The sequence below is a fragment of the Octopus bimaculoides genome, chromosome 2 (assembly GCF_001194135.2).
Source record: "Octopus bimaculoides isolate UCB-OBI-ISO-001 chromosome 2, ASM119413v2, whole genome shotgun sequence".
NCBI lineage: Eukaryota > Metazoa > Mollusca > Cephalopoda > Octopoda > Octopodidae > Octopus > Octopus bimaculoides.
In genome coordinates, this window is record NC_068982.1 from 92,366,056 (window position 1) to 92,371,130 (window position 5,075).

Sequence of the window (5,075 nt, forward strand, 5' to 3'; positions counted from 1 at the left end):
ATATATATATATATATATATATATATATATATATAAGGGATGACACTAGGTGGACATCCAATGCTCTCTCTCTATCAGATATACAAACGTCCTTTATTCATACATACTCATTGAAATAACGTAACATTAAATATATTACAAATCTCTTTAACACTAACATGCATACAAAGACTCCGGCAAGCGCTTTGTAAATAAAGGGAAAGAACCGATGTAACCAATCTGGTTGGTAACTTCCCTTGTCTCAGCTTCCTTATCAAAGCTAACATGAAAAAGAGTATCGTTCGATTCTAAATTTAGCTTTGATCAACTTAGCCCTTCAATCCTCTGAGATCAATAACGCAAGTTCTGTAAATAAACTGGACTCGATGCTATTATACCTATAAAACTGAACATGTGCCAAATATACCTCGTTGTTTAGAATGCGTTATAGAAAATATTGCAATTTGATTTCAACTTGCCTGATTTTCACAGGAGCGTGGATTGGCGCCTGGACGCGCGGGAAACATGTGTTTCAATTATGATAATCCTGTCTCTTAAAAGCGTTCCAAACACGAGCATCCCTTTTCTTAAAAATATCCCCAAACTTGGCCATAGTGTGCTTATATTTAAATACAAGTGTTCCGACTGTGACCATCTCGTCTTTTTTTAAGCCTAATCTATTTTCCTCCATATCATCCCTACCATCTTTATTAAACATAATTTAGCGTATCGGTTGTGTTGTTCGAAAAATGAAAAAATAGAATGGCCCAAAGTCTACTGGATTAGAGCTGACATGGTACTAAATTATAGTAACAGCTTCGTGAATGCGTATGTGTACGTACAGCTGTCACTCAACATGCTAGAATATATAAATTTGCTTGTTTAATTAATCCCTAGAAATATTGAAAAATAAGCATTATCTAATTCAGAGGCAACAAATACAATTACCTGAATAAAAAAAAATTTAATGCGATGGTCATGAAAAAAATTGATGTGCTCATTATTCATTATAAGTTTGCTGGAACAACAATAAACAAATAATAATAGATCCAGCGCAGCTAACGAGGAACATACTACGCGGCCACTCGATCGGCTTGAAATAGAGGAAATATGGAATTTAATAGATCATTACGTAGTCTGTCGATTAGGGCGATCTTACGTTACCAGTTCTAAACCTGTCACTTAAACCACGTGTGTTTATTTACATCACATCGGCCTTTTCCGTAAAAGGGTTTTAGGGTTAGGGAATTCCGTCCCTAACCCTAAAACCCTTTTACGGAAAAGGCCACCGGCAAACTTTCGTTATCAAGTGCATTTCAATAATGATTTGGCTGCTATTTCTAGCAGATCAAATGTCTGCATAGAGAATTTCTCATTGGCTAAAACGAATCTGTTGTTGAGCTTTGGAAAAATGTCTTGCAGTATTTCTTACAGCTCTTTACGTTCTGTGTTCAAATCTTGGGGTTGATAAAATAAAGTACCAGCGTAGTACTAGGGCTGATGGTATCATCTTACTATCTACCCTCAAAATTGCTGCCCTTGTGCCTAAATTAGAAACAAATGTTGTTTAGACCCACGTTAGTTCTGATCCAGTAGACCTATAATCGAAGGCCCTCTAGCTATGACAGTTCTGTTTTTCAGATCTTGTGTAAAATAATATCTGCTTTTCAATATTTCTATAGATTTTCATTACCATTGTTTTAATGTCTACTTTTCCATGCTCACTTAGGTCAGATGGAGTTGATTTGAAGCAAATTTTTTATGATCGGATGCCTTTCCTGTCACCACCCCTCACCTCTTTCAAAGCAAGGTAATATTTTACCCTTCACAAGACGTTTTCATGAAAGATTGGAAATAAATGACACTGCTTGTATAACAATGACACACATTTACAGCTGTTACAAAATATCAAGACAAGACAGAAACACCTACACACATACACGTCTTTCAGTTTTTATCTACTAAAACCACTCATAAGGCTTTGTTTGTCCTGGGCTATAATAGAAGATACTACCCAAGGTATCACGGTGTGAAACTGAACCAAGAACCATGCCCTTGGAAAGCAAGCTTTTCGATCACAGTCACAAAGCTGCTATATCTAGCATGTTAGGTAACAACAGCATATGTATATATATATATATATATATATATATATATATATATATATCAGTACTGCCTGACTGGCCCTCATGCCAGTGGCACGTAAAAGCACCCACTGCACTCTTAGAGTGGTTGGCGTTAGGAAGGGCATCCAACTGTAGAAACTCTGCCAGATCAGACTGGAGCCTAGTGCATCCATCTGATTTGCCAGTCCTCAGTCAAATCGTCCAACCTATGCTAGCATGGAAAGCGGACGTTAAACGATGATGATGATGATATATATGTATGTATGTATATATATATATATATATATATATATATAAGCACACACATATTGTTAGATGGTTGGAACACTTGGAAAAAATAGACTAGATGGGCACAATTAGAATGCTTTCAAAGAAAAATGAGATAATAACATTTGGAATGCTTTCAAGATTTTTAAGAGACAGGATGGTCAAAAGCAATATTGAGACTCAACATCTTCATAGACCAACACAGAAATGGCTTGATAAAGAAAATGATTATCTTACAAACTTTGTCTAACAAATTTTATTATCTAACAAATTCAGTAAATTCTATGGACTTGCAAAAATCCACAAAAATAGAACAATTAATGCTGCCTAGGACCTGCAAAGAATCACCCTCAATCTGTTCAAATATACCATTTCTGAAGGATCTCAAATTAAGACCAATTGTAGAAGGCCTGGCCTGTGAAACATGCAGACTTACAACTCCATTGACAAACTTTTAAAATCTCTACTAAAATATGAAGCATGTCTTATAAAGTATGACGTAAACCTATTAAACCACCTTTTGAAAATACTTAACATCATTATTTTATTTTATATAGGTAAATCTTTGTACTACCATCCCACATGAGTACAGACTGGAGACAACAGCCTTTTGGCCAAGAAAATTTCTCAATGAAGTTTTGGACTAAATACATAGAAGATTCATCACAGAGAGATTAAAATTCATCCTTCAAAACAACTTCTTTAATTCTGAAGCAAACACCAACCAACAAACATTTGTCATCAGGGTGGGTACAAAAGTTGCTCCAACATATGCCAACTTATTCATTCATTGCATGTATAGTATCAACCTACAAAAATATCCAGTGGAAAATTTGGAAACACTACTTAGATGATTGTTTCATTTTGTGGACATACAGTCTTGATGAACTTGATGATTCCTAATCCCTACTCAATAGCATCAGTAACAGTATTCACTTCACAATAGAATATAGCCAAAACCAATTATCCTTCCTAGACATTTTGATCTTAAAAAAATTAACACAAACATCAAAACCAACATCTATTACAAACCAACAGACTCCAAACAGTACCTACTATTTCCTTCACGTCACACAAAACATACGCAAAACAAATATACTATTTAACCTAGCTAGAAGAATTCATGCAATTATTTTCAATCATGAAATTCAGATTAAAAGACTCCAGGAATTAAAACAGGTAGTGCTTGAAAGACAGTATCCATTTAAGTTAATAGAGAATGGAAAAGAACATGCTAAAGCAATAGACATTGAAGAATTATGAAAGACCAAATATAGTTCAAATACACCTACAACTCTGTCTTTAATTACCACACATAATCCAAGAAACACAGAAACACTCAGCATTATCTATCAGAGCATACTATTAATAAACCAAAACTTAAGAATGAAAAAGGCACTTAAATCATACAAATAATTAAGTGCAAATTTCTAAATAAACTACTTGTCCCTAATCCCTAAATAAACTACTTATTCATAGAAAAATTAGTTAAAAATTGTGGTCACTCAAATTATGTAATTTATATCAACCTTATTGAAGATATATCATATAAATTCAAATTAGGACAAGTTTTTAGAGTGAAAAAATACTTTGCTAGTTCAAAATATTTAATATATGCTGCCAGATGCTATGGATGCAGTGAAAATTACAGTGGACAAACCAAACTCAGCTTGAGAATGAGATTAACAATCTATCAACAACAAATATGAGATCAAGGACTAGACAAATCCCACTCAGTGAACATTTTGAGATATGCACAACAACCAAATCCCCCAAATTCATAGTCTTCCCACTATATCAGTGTGCTGATAATACTACCGACCAAACCTAAATAAATAAAAAAAATTTCATCAAAACATACAAACATGGGTGAATAGGCTATAAAAACATAAACTTATATGATTTACCATTCTCTATGAATGCTTTTTGTTGTTATATGAAAATCCCCGCAGATGAAAGAGATTTATTTCATGTTTGTCACTAAGAGCTTAAAGTTGTATTTCCTATCAATTATCTTAAAAATAGATGTGTTCTGGTAAGTGTCTTGGTGACAGATTTTAAATCCCACTCACTTTGGATGTTGATTGATCTGCTTTGAAGACAGATATATTGTTTATTATTAGACATTAACAGCCCATCAAAATCAGATGCTGAAATTTATGACTAAATATCTCTATCCTCATAGACTGATTGTTTTCACTGGACAGAGGCTGATTGTCACCTGAGGAAATGGGGTGTTTTATTTAACTGTGTGGATTTACATAATGTTATGAAATGCACTTCATATTTTTAATAAATGACTGTGCTATTGAAATGTGTGCAAGTGATTTTTTGAGTTATCTATTCCTTTTTGTTTACTATATATATGTAAGGGACGACCGTGCGAACTCAAAAAGGAGAAATGGTGACGAATGGAAAAACAGGACTCCTTTTATTTAAACGCGTCACATGGTCGAACACAAAATATATATATCAAATGATGATATACATAATATGTTATACGACGATAACATAGATGACCAGTAATGAAAGACCACAACCGTATAAGATGAATAACAGAGATATTTATTGTAGCGTTAAAGATGTATGTCTGTGTGAGAGTGTGAATGCGACATATAAGAACATAATCAAAGACAGGCCGTCATACAAAGAAAGGTGTGTATGTGAGTGATACATGTGTGTATGAGAAATATTACAGCAGAG

At 33.9% G+C, this 5,075-nt stretch overlaps 1 long non-coding RNA gene across 1 annotated transcript in view; it reads left to right on the top strand.

Moving 5' to 3' along the window:
- Positions 1-4,660, top strand: part of LOC128251583 (uncharacterized) — a 9,350-nt gene extending 4,690 nt beyond the window's left edge. Inside the window, exons 2-3 of the long non-coding RNA XR_008267183.1 lie at positions 1,709-1,789; positions 2,930-4,660. This is a non-coding gene — a long non-coding RNA (uncharacterized LOC128251583). The remainder of the gene's footprint in view (positions 1-1,708; positions 1,790-2,929) is intronic.
- The last annotated feature ends 415 nt before the right edge of the window (positions 4,661-5,075 follow it).